Genomic DNA, 13,254 nt, shown 5'->3' with positions numbered 1-13,254 from the left:
AGCAATAGGCAGGATGTTCTTTATTTCATAAAAGAGATCAATAGGTCCTCAACATCAGACACAAAGATAGGGGCAGGTGTGTCCCAAGTACAGGCCAACATCCTCCTGAAGATGGCGCTTTCTCTTCCCACTGGGTTCTCCCATGGAGACAAGAGGCAGCCCACACCAGGAATTTAGGGGAAGTGCCATCGGCTCAAGAAGCAAATGCCAAAAGTGAGGAGGACAGAAAAGAGTTCCCTGCTGTCCTTCCTGTGTCCTGGTGCTGGGTTTACTTGTCTGCGTTTCCCTCTAGACTGAGTTCCTTACATGCTGGGGCTAGGGGTTGGGGGTGCTTCTCCATCTTTGTCTACGAAACCCAAAACAATCAATTAAATTCAAGTAGCATTTTTGTCACATTTCTACTCCCAGGCCTTTTCACTGGGGACAACAGAATGAGTGAGCATTTGGGCATTTGTTCGAAAATATTCATTGGGCTTCCAGAATGTGCCAGGCACAGCTGTGGCTTCCACACTTGTGAAGTTCACTTGTGCTATTGCAACTGCAACTGACATTTTAAATCCACTCCACACTGTATGTATTTTGACTTGGGGAATTTTTTTTTTTTCTTTTTAAAAGAAAATAGTGGCCGGGCATGGTGGCTCACATCTGTAATCACAGCACTTTGGGAGGCCAAGGCAGGCAGATCACTTGAGGTCAGGAGTTTGAGACTAGCGTGGCCAACACGGTGAAACCCCATCTCTACCAAAAATACAAAAATTAGCCGGACGTGGTGGTGCACGCCTGTGAGCCCAGCTACTCGGGAGGCTGAGGTGGGAGAATCACTTGAACCCAGGAGACAGAGGTTGCAGTGAGCCAAGATCATGTCATTGCACTCCAGCCTGGGCAACAGAGTGAGACTCTGTCTCAAGAAAATTAAAAAAAAAAGAAAAGAAAACAGATTTCCGCTCCTAGGAATATACTAGGTATATACTCAAGAGAAATGAAAATATACATCCACACAAAAACGTGTACACTCACAAATGTTCATAGCAGCATTCTTTATAATAGCAAAGAAAAAAATGGAAACAACCCAATGTCCACCAATCAAAGAATGAATAAATAAAATATAGTTTATTCATACAATGATGGATATTTGGCCCTAAAAAGGAATACAGTACTGATATGTGCTATGACGTGGATGGCTTAAGAACATGAAGCGAGGTGTAAGGAAACAGTTACAAAAGGTCACATCTTGTATGATTCCATGTATCTAAAACGTCCAGAGTAGACAAAACTATGGAGACAGACATTGGATTATCGGTTGCTTACGCTGGTGGTGAAGGGGAAGAGGAGTGACTCCTAATGGGGTAGGGGTTTCTTTCTGGGGTGATGAAAATGTTCTTAAACTGATTGTGGTGGTGGTTGCACAACTATGAATATACTAAAAACCATGGAATTGTCCATTTTGCATGGGTGAAGTATATGGTATGTGATTATATTTCAATAAAGCTGTTATAAAACAAAAAAGAAAGAAAATAGAGAATTTCCCCTTTCAAGCACGCCAAGTGTCGCGGAAATTGATTTCACAACCGAGTGGTCTGCTTTGGTTTATGAGTGGAATTTTTATTTTTCAACAGCTTTGAGCTCATTCTTCAAGACTCCTTTTCTTAAGATTTGCTTTGTCCTCAGAAGCCTCCGGTTTCCCTTGCCACCACCTGTCCCCAGTCCAGAGAACGCTATCTGTGGCCCCCGGCCCACCTCGTTCCTCGCCCGCCACTGCCCCACCCCCAGTGCCCACCCTGCCAGGCTGCTGCCAGCTCCCAAATGCCAGAGCTGCCACCTGGGGCCCTGGAGACGCCGGGGCCCACAATGTTGTGATGTGTTTGGATGGGGAGTGCATTCGGTGCCAGCGTTACCAGGCTCGAAGGGTGACTAATCTCGTCTGCATTTTTGGTTTCAGCTGCCTGGCCTGCCCAGCTGGAGAACCTCGCATCTGTCAGCTGTTTTCGGAGCAGCTCACCTCACAGTTGTGGATGCCGGAGTGTAAGCCCACTCCCCAGCCCCTCAGCACCACCTACACGTGAGTGTGTGCCACAGAAATCGATTGAACACCTACTATGTGCTGGGCACTGTTCTGAGGACACAGCAGTGACAAGGAAGAGTACTTGCTCTAACAGAATAACAAAAATACATAGGAAGGAAGGAAGGAAGGAAGAAAGGAAGGAAGGAAGGAAAAGAAAGAGAAAGAAGAAGAGAGAGAAAGGAAGGGAGAAAGAAAGAAGGAAAGAAAGAGAAAGAAAGAAAGAAAGAAGGAAAGAGAGAGAGAGAAAGAAAAAAGAAAGAAAGAAGGAAAGAAAGAAAGAAGGAAAGAAAGAAAGAAAGAAAGAAAGAAAGAAAGGAAGGAAGGAAGAAAGAAAGATCTAGATAATGTTAGAGGCTCTGCTCATCTAAATTAAACAAGGAAGCGATTGTGAATACTTAGAAGAATTTCTGATTGGGTGGTCGGTGTGGGGACGCAGCCTCTCTGAGGAGGACAAACTGCGTGAAGATCTGGAAAGAGAATGAGCCAACATGGTTCCTGCCTCACAGCCAAGGGGGAAGGAGAGAAAATGAAGTTGGGGCAGTGGGCAGGCCAGGTTTTCCTTTTTAAATGCAACAGGGCCGGGCGCGGTGGCCCACGCCTGTAATCCCAGCACTTTGGGAGGCCACAGTAGGTGGATCAGGAGGTCAAGAGATCGAGATCTTCCTGGCTAACAAGGTAAAATCCCATGTCTACTAAAAATACAAAAAATTAGCTGGGAGTGGTGGCGTGCACCTGTGGTCCCAGCTACTTGGGAGGCTGAGGCAGGAGAATCGCTTGAACCTGGGAGATGCAGGTTGCTGTGAGCCGAGATCATGCCACTGCACTCCAGAGTCTAGGCGACAGACTAGAAAAAAAAAAAAAAAAGCAACAGGAAACCATTGAGGGGGTTTCACTATAGAGGAACAGAATTTTACTTACATTTTCTGAAGCTCACTCTGGCTGCTGGGTGGGGAGTGGACAGGTATTGGGTAAAGGGAAAGTTGGGACCAGGACAGCTTTCAATCCTGGTTCAGGCCCCACTCTGTCTGCCCCCTACTTCTTCCGATGGGACCTGGGCAAGAGTCCCCGCCTCACTCTGGTAACACTGTAGTGGTTTTTGTTGAGTTTTTGTTTTTGGTTGTTGGTTTTTTTTCAGCCTCGGTTTCTTGCTCTGTTGCTAGGCTGAAGTGCAGTGGTCTCAAGCGATCCTCCCGCCTCAGCCTTCCGAGTATCTGGAGTCACAAGCATGACCCACGGCACCCAGCTAACTTTTTTTTTTTTTTTTTTTTTTTACTTTTTATGGAAGAACAGGATTTTGCTGTGTTGCCCAGGCTGGTCTCAAACTCCTGGTCTCAAGCAATCCTCCAGCCTCAGCCTCCCGAAGTGCTGGGATTATAGGTACTAGCCACTGCACCTGGCCTAACTTTACTTTTTAAAAGGAAATTATATCATAGCCAAAGGCCATGGGTTTGATGCACAGGTTACATATGTTTTCTAATCCACATGAACATAAATATATAACTTTTTTTTTTTTTTGAGATGGAGTGTCACTCTGTTGCCCAGGCTGGAGTGCAGTAGTGTGATCTCAGCTCACTGCAACCTCTGCCTCTCGCGTTCAAGTGATTCTCCTGCCTCAGCTTCCCAAGTAACTGTGATTACAGGCATGCACCACCACGCCTGGCTAATTTTTGTATTTTTATATGACAGGGTTTTGCCATGTTGGCCAGGCTGGTCTCAAACTCCTGACCTCAGGTGGTCCACCCACCTCGGCCCCCACAAAATGCTGGGTTCACAGGCATGAGCTACAGTGCCCAGCCTCCAAAATATGTAACTATTTTGAAAGTTTAGGTGACTGAGTAAATATAGTCTTAATACTAAAGATGAATAGTGAAATTATAAGAATAAAGGTTTATGGGAACACATGGATTTGATACAGTATTTTTTTCTAACATACATTAAAATAAAATAATTATTTTTTTAAAAAGTTAACCCAAGTACCAGTTTGAATCATCTCATGCAAGTTTGGGAAATAGCAATACATAAGCTAGGGTTGGAGACTTCACACCAGCTGGGCTCTGGCTATGGTACTTCCTGGCTGTGAAGCTTTGCCCTGGTTACTTAACCTCTCTGAGCCTGAGTTTCCTCTTCAGTGAAGTGGAGAGAATGACCCAACCTCATCAGGGTGTTGTGAGAATTAAATGTGTGAGAAGTGTTTAGAATGGTGCTGCACAGAGCACTGCACAATATCTAGTTACACAAATCAAACAGGCGCAATTAAATTCCACCAGGCGGCCAGGTGCACCACTGCACTCCAACCTGGGCAACAGAGTGAGACTCTGTCTCAAGAACCACAACAAAAAAAATTCCACCAGGCTTTCCTGAGCACCTACTATGTCCTGGACCCTGCAATAAGGACTAAGGGTCCAGAGGTAAACAAGAACAGGCCCTGCCCTGATACCATTAATCATCTAACTGGAAAGACAGATAAGCCTCTTCGTAATCACAACCCACGGTAAAAGGGGCATAGTAAAAGGATGCTACAAGGGGTACAGGTGGTCCAGAGGAAGGAGGGATTGCTGCTGCCTAGGGCAAAGTCATGGACAGCTTCTAGGAGAAGGTGCTGGTTAATCTGGGTTTTGATGGATGAATAGGAGTTTGCCAGGCAGACAGAGAGGAATCAGAACATTCCAGGCACAGCGAACAGCATATGCAAAGGTATGGAGGCCTGAAGTAGGAAACTACTAGAGCATAAAGTGCAAGAGGTTGATGGAGATACCCCCAGGTCCTACCTTTACCTCAAGCTTGGAAGGCACCTAAATCAATGGGGGCTGTGAACCCACGCCCCTGCCTCCATTTTCTCCTGAGCCTGAGTGGAGATAAAGAAACTGGTGGTTCAAAGATGAATAGAAAGAACTCAGACTCCAGAGTAGATGGCCATGGCGTGAAACCTTTTACCCTGTGTAAACTGGTTTCATATTTTCCTCATCTGTGACATGGGAATGAGGTACCTGATTTGCTGAGCGTTAAACAAGACAATGTGAACAAAGGGCTGGGCACAGGCCTGGCTCACGGTAGGCACTCAATGCCAGGCTTCCTCGTTCTTGTCCCCATCCCCCATCCCACCCCCACTGCAGTGTGTAGCGAGCTGAGCCACCCAGGGAGGGTGGGAAGGAGACTCCCAGCAGTCTGCATGCCCAGCCCAGCAGAAGCCAGACCAGCTAAGCCAGCCCCAGCCTGCCCTTCCCCTGGCCCCACCATGCCACTCTGCATACCCGGGAGTTCCCAGGTGGGCAGGTCATGGTGAATGAGATGCATACACATTGCTAAGGACAGCTGAGTCACCTGTGTGCTCTGGCCTCTGCGCACACGATCCCAACCAAGGACCCCTTTGCTGGATCTTGTCACAGCCCATTTTATCCTCCAGTGTGCAGACAAAGAGGCCTTGCCCAAGGTCACACAGTCGGGATCAGGATTTAAACTCAGGTAGGGGCTCCAGGATTCCTTCTTTGTCTCCTGCACACACAAGTGCATGTGTCTGTGTGGTCTGAGTCCCTCCAAGGGCCCCCCAATGAGACTTTCTGGCCACCAGCCCCACCCCTCGTTTCCTCCCTCACTCCCTCCACCCACGTCATAGGGAACCACTTGCAGTCCCTGAAGACTCTGCTTACTGCACACCCTGTGCCTTCTGCGGGCTATCCTCCACACCTGAAATACTCTTCCTGAACCCTCACTCCCCACTTCACTCCTCTCCCATCTGCCAAACTCCTACTCATCCTTTGGGGCCCAGCCCAATTGCCTCCTCCAAGAAGCCTTGCCCAACAGAGTCAGTCTTATCATCCTCCTTGATCATAGGGTATCTTTAAATCACAATGACCGAAGAGAAAACAGACTTTCAACTTTGATCCTCTTCGTGTCTACTAATCATTTACTTTTTGTTTGTTTTGTTATTGTTGTTTTGTTGGTTTGTTTTTGAGATGGAGTCTCGCTCTGTCACCCAGGCTGGAGTGCAGTGGCTCGATCTCGGCTCACTGCAAGCTCCGCCTCCCAGGTTCACACCATTCTCCTGCCTCAGCTTCCCGAGTAGCTGGGACTACAGGCACCCACCACCACATCTGGCTAATTTTTTGTATTTTTAGTAGAGACGGGGTTTCACCGTGTTAGCCAGGCTGATCTCAATCTCCTGACCTCGTGATCTGCCCGCCTCGGCCTCCCAAAGTGCTGGGATTACAGGCATAAGCCTCCGCACCCAGCCTACTAACTTCTTAATGAACAAATAAGAGAATTCATAAATCAACTACTTTGCCATTGCATGCTTTTAAGAGCTGCAATTGTGTTTATTGATTTTTGTAGTTGTTGAGAGCAGAGTGTGGCACGCTGATGGGGTTGCCATGTGCAACCTCACAGACTGTGCACTGCACAATGCCTTGGGGTGCTGAGCACACAGGCAGCGATGTGAATTACACTGTCTGGAGATGGGCAACATGCCAGCCCTGACCCTTGGCCATTCTGGAAATATTTGAAAGCCACCAGGTGGTGGAGCAAAGGGGGCACAGGCATTGCATTCAGACTTACTTGGGTTCAAATCTCAGTTTTGCCACTTCCCCACTGTGTGCTCCCAGACAAATGACTTAACCTCTCCGAGCTTCTGGGAACAGGCACCCACCTCACAGAGCTTCTGCTAGAGTTATATAAGTCAATAGAAAATGTCTAACATGTAGCAGGCCCACAATAAGTGTTCATTCCCCTCCTTGAACATCTGCAATTCCTGTTCTTCTCCCCTAACTTCCAGATTGTTTGCATGTCTAGGATGCAAATGAGATATCCTAAGCCAGGCTCTTCCTAGACCGGCTGCAATACCTTTTTTGTCCTTGCTCCTCTAAGCTTTGGCAATAGGTCCAGTTCTGACACAAATTAGTAAGGTCCTATTCCTCCAGGAATTTCTCACTGGTGCCCTCACATATGTGCATGAGAATGTGCACTGAAGTATTGTGAATAGAGGCCAAAGATTGGAAACAACCTCCATGCCCATTAGAAGAAACAGATCAATGATTTGCTTGCATGCATGCAGTGGGTGCCACACAGTTGCAACAAAGAGGCAGCTCTCCACAAACTCACAGTAAGTCAACTCCCGGATAACGTAAGAGAAAAAGAAAGGTATGGAATAATTCGTTGAATTGAGCAGCTGGGGGTCAGGGTCTAACCACAGAACAGAGAAAATGGCATGAGGGACTAATGCTCAGCTTGCCCAAGGATGGTGCAGACCTGGTACTGTCGGGATGTAGAGGAGAGAAGTTAATTCCTTACACACTACAGATGACAGGGGGCATTGAGACCTAGTTCTCTTGTGGAAGCCCCCTGAGAAAGCCTGGCCAGACCATCTCTGGAAGGACGTGCAAGAAACTGATAACATCAGTTCCTGGAATAGAGAATGAGGTGACTGGGGGTAGGTTTGCATAGAAGTCACTTGTCACAGATCAGACCCTTGAGTAGTTTTAAGTATTTTGCTATGGATGTGATTTAACCTGTAAAAATGAAAGCAAACCATTTTAAATAAGGATTTTGTAAGGCCCATATGTATGAAATAATAATAACTTGCTGTTTGACCTTGGGTGGGACTCATGGGGACTCCATATCTCCATCTTTGAAATGAAAAGACCATCTCAAGAAGAAATGCAGGCTCCACATCAGAGACCCATTCCTGAGTCCCAGCACCCAGGGCTGTGGGCCTGGGCAGAACATTGCATTTCAGTGGGACCAAACCAATCAAGGCAGGTTTGTCCTCAGAGGGAATGGGACATCAGCCATCCTGAGCCACTCCAGATTCAAGCACACACTTTATGTCCCAATAACAGAAGTTTGTTGCTTACACCGTTTCCAGGGAGCAGGATTACAGCAGCCCCTGGCTCAAGGGGCCTAATTTTAAACACTGGGTTCTGGGCAGACAGAATAAAAAGGCCAGACTCTGGTTACCTATAAGACACACGTACTGAAAAAAAAAAAGTGACCCTGAGGGCAGATAACAGAAAAGAGAAAACAGTCTCTCCCTCCTACCTTTCTCCTCCCACAGACCGACTTCTCCAGCAAGGACGTATCCTCCAGGAGCTCCAAGGAGCAGGAGACAGGCAGATATCACTGCCTTGGGGGCAGTTCCCATTTTACCCAAGTCTCAAAGCTGCCTGATCCTAAGAATTTCATCTGGAACCATTAGCTCGAAACAGATCACTAGGTCCCAGACAGGTGGTTCTTAGGGATCTATTTGAATTTCCTGATTGTATCATAATGTTTTTCATTTGTTTGATTGGTGAGTTTGCTTTACAGTTTGTTTAGATCAGAGTCCTAATGAGATCCAGACATGGTGACTGGTTGACATGTCTCCTAATCTGCTTTACTCTAGAGATGCACCCCTGTCCCGTGTTTATTTATTTACTGTTTATTTATTATTTGTCTCTTTTTTCTTGCATTTTATTTGTAGAAGAGACCAGTTGTTTATCTATAGAATGCCCCACATCTGAAGAGTGCTGACTACATCCCTGTGGTGCCACATAACATGTTCCTCTGTCCCCTGTAGCTTCTGTAACCTGGTTGAATCTAGGGACTTGTTCAGATTCAGATTACAGTTTTGGGCAAGACTGTTCCATGGGCGGTGCCACGTTGTTCCACCCAGGGCTCATACTACCTGCTTCTCTGTCTCTTTGTGATGTGAGCAGCCACAGTTGCCTAATGCCTAGTTCCATTATCCCATCAGGAGTGGAACAATGACCTTCTAGTCTATCATCCCTTCTACATTTTTAAGCAGAAATAGAAACTTCCATTCATCAACCATTTGACTACCTGGAGGTGCCATTTACATAGAAAAGGCAGAATTAATTATTCAAATCCTTTTTGGCACAGTGAATATGAGCTTGCAGTGTGAGTGGGCAGGTTCCTCTGAAAGCCTGTCTCCACAGGTGTAAACTGGAGGTGCTGGTGACCTCACAGCTTTATCCTGGTATCTGGGGAGAGCTCATTCTCTTAGCAAATGCTGTGTGCATATGCATGCTTTCCAGGGCACCTGGCAAGGTTTCCCAGCCTCTTCCCTGGCCCCTGCCTCAGCCCCAAACCCACTGTTGAAAGATGGCCAATGCCAGTAGGACCCTCCCTAAACAATGCACAAATTCTAAGCAAGACACAAATCCAGTTTGCCTCTGTGGCCCGCTCTGCAGATGAGAATGCCAGTGCCTCCCTCCCAGGGTGGTTGTGGGTACCACATGAAATAATGCCCAAGGGCCTGACACTTGGGGAAACCCAGTAAGGAGTCCTCCCTTTTCCCCCTCAGGAAGCATAGGGCTCTAGGGCCCTCCTACCCTAAGGATCGCGCGCGCGGACACACACACACACACACACACACACACACACCCCGGGCATCAGTCCCTCCCAGCAGCCCCGGCAGCCAGCCGGGCAGCCCTATTGTTCAGCCACTTTCCCAGCCCGAAGGGGGCCGTTGGGAACGCGAGGAGGCCCCAGCCCTTCCTGCTCCGTCGCTGACGCGCGGCCTGCGGAAGGAACAGCGCGTCTCTCGGGACCAAACGCATTCCATTCATGCCCCGGCCGGCCGCACGCACGTCCGCACCTCCGCTCCCAGCGCACAGGCTCACTGGCGATCGGGGCCCGACCTGCTTAGGGAGAGAGAGACTTTTTCGGAGAAGTCAGAGAAGCAGATCCCACTTGATCTCCCGAACCCTCCCTCCGGGAGCCCTGCGAGGATGGGCGCATCAGCCCATTCTAAGAAATGTGGAGCCCAGAGGCCGGGTGCGGGAGCTCACTCCTGTAATCCCAGTTCTTTGGGAGGCCGAGGCGGGCAGATCGCTTGAGCCCAGGAGTCGAGACCAGCCTGGCCAACATGGTGAAACTTTGTCTCCACAAAAATACAAAAATTTGCCTGTTATGATGGCGCAAGCCTGTAGTCCCAGCTACTTTGGAGGCTGAGGTGGGAAGACCGCTTGAGCCAGGGAGCCCGAGGCTGCAGTGAGCCATGATCGCACCGCTGCACTCCAGCCTGGGTGACATAGCAAGATTGTGGAGACAGAGAGAGAGAGAGAGAGAGACAGAGAGAGAGAGAGAGAGAGAGAGAGAGAGAGAGAGAGAGAGAGAGAAAGAGAGCCAGTACCTCCTAAGCAGCCAGTTTTCTCCTTTCATCCTCCTGACAACCTGGCCAAATACAGTATCTTTCTAGGAAGTAACTGAATCCAGGTTTTCCTGGGTCCAAAGACATCATTTCTCCATACAGCACAATGGTGGACTCTGACACCAGCACAACAGAACTTAAATCCTGGCTTCATCACTCAGCTAGCGGCCAGGCAAAGGCAAGTTGCAGCATTTCTCTGTGCCTCAGTTTCTTACGCGTAAAATGGAGATGATAACAGTCCGTACTGATAGGGTAATTGTGAACATTCTAGAAAACGATACATGTAGTTCAAGCTATTGTTATAATTTAGCTTCTAGAACTTTATTTATTTATTTATTTATTTTGAGACGGAGTCTTGCTCTGTCACCCAGGCTGGAGTGCAGTGGCCAGATCTCAGCTCACTGCAAGCTCCGCCTCCCGGGTTCACGCCATTCTCCTGCCTCAGCCTCCCGAGTAGCTGGGACTACAGGCACCCGCCACCTCGCCCGGCTAGTTTTTTGTAATTTTTAGTAGAGACGGGGTTTCACCGTGTTAGCCAGGATGGTCTCGATCTCCTGACCTCGTGATCCACCCGTCTCGGCCTCCCAAAGTGCTGGGATTACAGGCTTGAGCCACCGCGCCCAGCAGCTTCTAGAACTTTAAAACCTGTGAAATGGAGCCGGAGTGACTGATTGTCCCAGTTTGCTGGAGCTGAGAACCCTGCACGCAGGAATTTCCATGCTAAAACCAAGACAGTCCCTGGCAGACCAAGACAGATGGTCACCCATAACAAAGCTGTTGGGGGTTTTTTTTGTTTGTTTTTGTTTTGTTTTGTTTTGTTCTTAAGACGGAGTCTCACTCTGTTGCCCAGGCTGGAATGCAGTGGTATGATCTCAGCTCACTGAAACCTCCACCTCCCAGGTTCAATCGATTCTCCCGCCTCAGTAACGAAGCTGTTTTTAAAAGTCCATGCTCCTCTCTAAAGGACAGGACAAGGGCCATTTCATGCTCTCACTTTGAGATTTTCCCAGAATTCCTTGGGCCTCGAGCCCTTTGTCCTGCTCTCCCTGCTCCACCCTTGCTTAGCCAAAGGGAAACCAGACATTCTTGACATGAAAATTTTCCACATCCTTCAGGGCAATCTTTTGGTGCCAGAAATAGTTAGTAGGATTTGGGAGATAGCCCAGGCCACTAAAAATAGCTTTCATTGCCCCCCGGAAGGCCTGCGCCATCTCGACCCCAGACGGCCTATTGAGCTGCCAGCCTGAGCCAGCGCCTTAAATGACCAAGAGCTCTGCTGGTCTGGCTGACCAAGGGCACAGAGGAGGTCAGCTCCCACTCAGCTTCTTCAAACCGGCTATCAGGCCAGGACCACCCAGGCCGCCCACCCAGAGACATCCCCTCCTCCACCTGCTGTCATGGTTATGTCCTTGACTCAGGCAAGCGCAGCACCGTTGCACATGTCCACACCTGGACAATCACCCACAGCCTCACGGGCATCCATACAAACGGGAACACACAGCCACACTCTCCCTGCCTTCTGTACACTTCAACATACACAAAACAGCCACACACATGCATTCACGGCTAACATATCATTTTCACTACATAAATGTCAAGCTGTCCTCTGCATTCCTAACACAATGGTTCCAAACTTCTCTATCTTTGCATCTATTCCTCTGCAACTCCCACTCCATCCCAGGAAGATTTTTGTTAAATTTGCATTTTTCTGTTGGGACCTGGAGCTTGAGAACGAAAAAACAAGAAGTTTGAATATACGTTCTCAAAATATTTTCAAACTGTCTGCTGCTCCCCCCAATCTGACATCTGACCTCTATCTGCCTCCTATCAAATGAATGAGAATCCAAGGCCAATAAAGAAAGAGGATCCGACCCGGTGCGGTAGCTCATGCTTATAATCCCAACACTTTGGGAGGCCAAGGCAGATGGATCACTTGAAGTCAGGAGTTCGAGACCAGCCTGGCCAACACAGTGAAACCCTGTCTGTACTAAAAATACAAAAATTGGCCGGGCGCGGTGGCTCAAGCCTGTAATCCCAGCACTTTGGGAGGCCGAGACGGGCGGATCATGAGGTCAGGAGATCGAGACCATCCTGGCTAACACGGTGAAACCCCGTCTCTACTAAAAAATACAAAAAACTAGCCGGGCGTGGTGGCGAGCGCCTATAGTCTCAGCTACTCGGGAGGCTGAGGCAGGAGAATGGCGTAAACCCGGGAGGCGGAGCTTGCAGTGAGCTGAGATCCGGCCACTGCACTCCAGCCTGGGCGACAGAGCGAGACTCCGTCTCAAAAAAAAAAAAAAAAATACAAAAATTAGCTGGGCGTGGTGGCAGGAACCTGTAATCCCAGCTACTTGGGAGGCTGAGGCAGGAGAATCGCTTGAACCCAGGAGGTGGTGGAGGTTGCAGTGAGCTGAGATCGTGCCACAGCATTCCAGCCTGGGCAACAGAGCAAGACGCTGTTTCAAAAAAGAAAGAAGGAAGGTAGGAAGGAAGGAAGGAAGGAAGGAAGGAAGGAAGGAAGGAAGGAAGGAAGGAAGGAAGGGAGGGAGGGAGGGAGGGAGGGAGGGAGGGAGGGAGGGAGGGAGGGAGGGAAAGAAAGAGAGAGAAAGAAGAAAGAAAGAGAAAGAAAGAAAGAAAGAAAGAAAGAAAGAAAGAAAGAAAGAAAGAAAGAAAGAAGAGAAAGAAAGAAGAGAAAAGAAAGGAGGGAGGCAAGGAGGGAGGGAAGAAAGAAAGAAAAGAAAGGAAGGAAAGAAAGAGGAAGGAAGGAAGGAAGGAAGGAAGGAAGGAAGGAAGGAAGGAAGGAAGGAAGGAAGGAAGGAAATCCTTGGGGAGCACCCATGGGGTTCCAGATGCTCAGCCCAGCCTTGAGGCTTGGCCCTCACAGCCTGGGGAGGGAGAAGGTGGGAAGGTGCCCTGCCCAGGGTGAGGAGCCAGGGCTAGGAGGCCAGGACACCTGGGGGTCATTGTTACACGCAGGAGCAGAAGCATTTGCTGGTGCTTCTGCCTAGATTCAGCCCCAGGCTGCCTGCCTGCTCTCTGAAGGGAAGAC

The 13,254-nt window shown here is 48.6% G+C and overlaps 2 protein-coding genes across 17 annotated transcripts in view; both read left to right on the top strand.

Moving 5' to 3' along the window:
• The window catches only part of ATP6V0E1 (ATPase H+ transporting V0 subunit e1), a 380,972-nt gene that overhangs the window by 80,157 nt on the left and 287,561 nt on the right, over positions 1 to 13,254 (top strand). The gene's annotated exons all lie outside the window — the stretch shown is intronic.
• The window catches only part of RPL26L1 (ribosomal protein L26 like 1), a 287,969-nt gene that overhangs the window by 50,881 nt on the left and 223,834 nt on the right, over positions 1 to 13,254 (top strand). The window contains exon 1 of one of the 16 annotated variants that reach the window (XM_050793332.1): positions 319 to 322. The exons of 14 other annotated variants lie outside the window; for them this stretch is intronic. The gene's annotated coding sequence lies outside the window, so the exon portion shown is untranslated. Of the gene's footprint in view, positions 1 to 318; positions 323 to 7,361; positions 7,366 to 13,254 lie in introns of those variants that run through there. One more of the 16 variants, XM_050793325.1, reaches the window with a different exon arrangement.

The sequence above is a fragment of the Macaca thibetana genome, chromosome 6, assembly GCF_024542745.1.
Source record: "Macaca thibetana thibetana isolate TM-01 chromosome 6, ASM2454274v1, whole genome shotgun sequence".
In the NCBI taxonomy this organism is placed as follows: domain Eukaryota; kingdom Metazoa; phylum Chordata; class Mammalia; order Primates; family Cercopithecidae; genus Macaca; species Macaca thibetana.
Note: the sequence above shows the minus strand (reverse complement) of the source record. Positions and strands in the feature narration are given on the sequence as shown.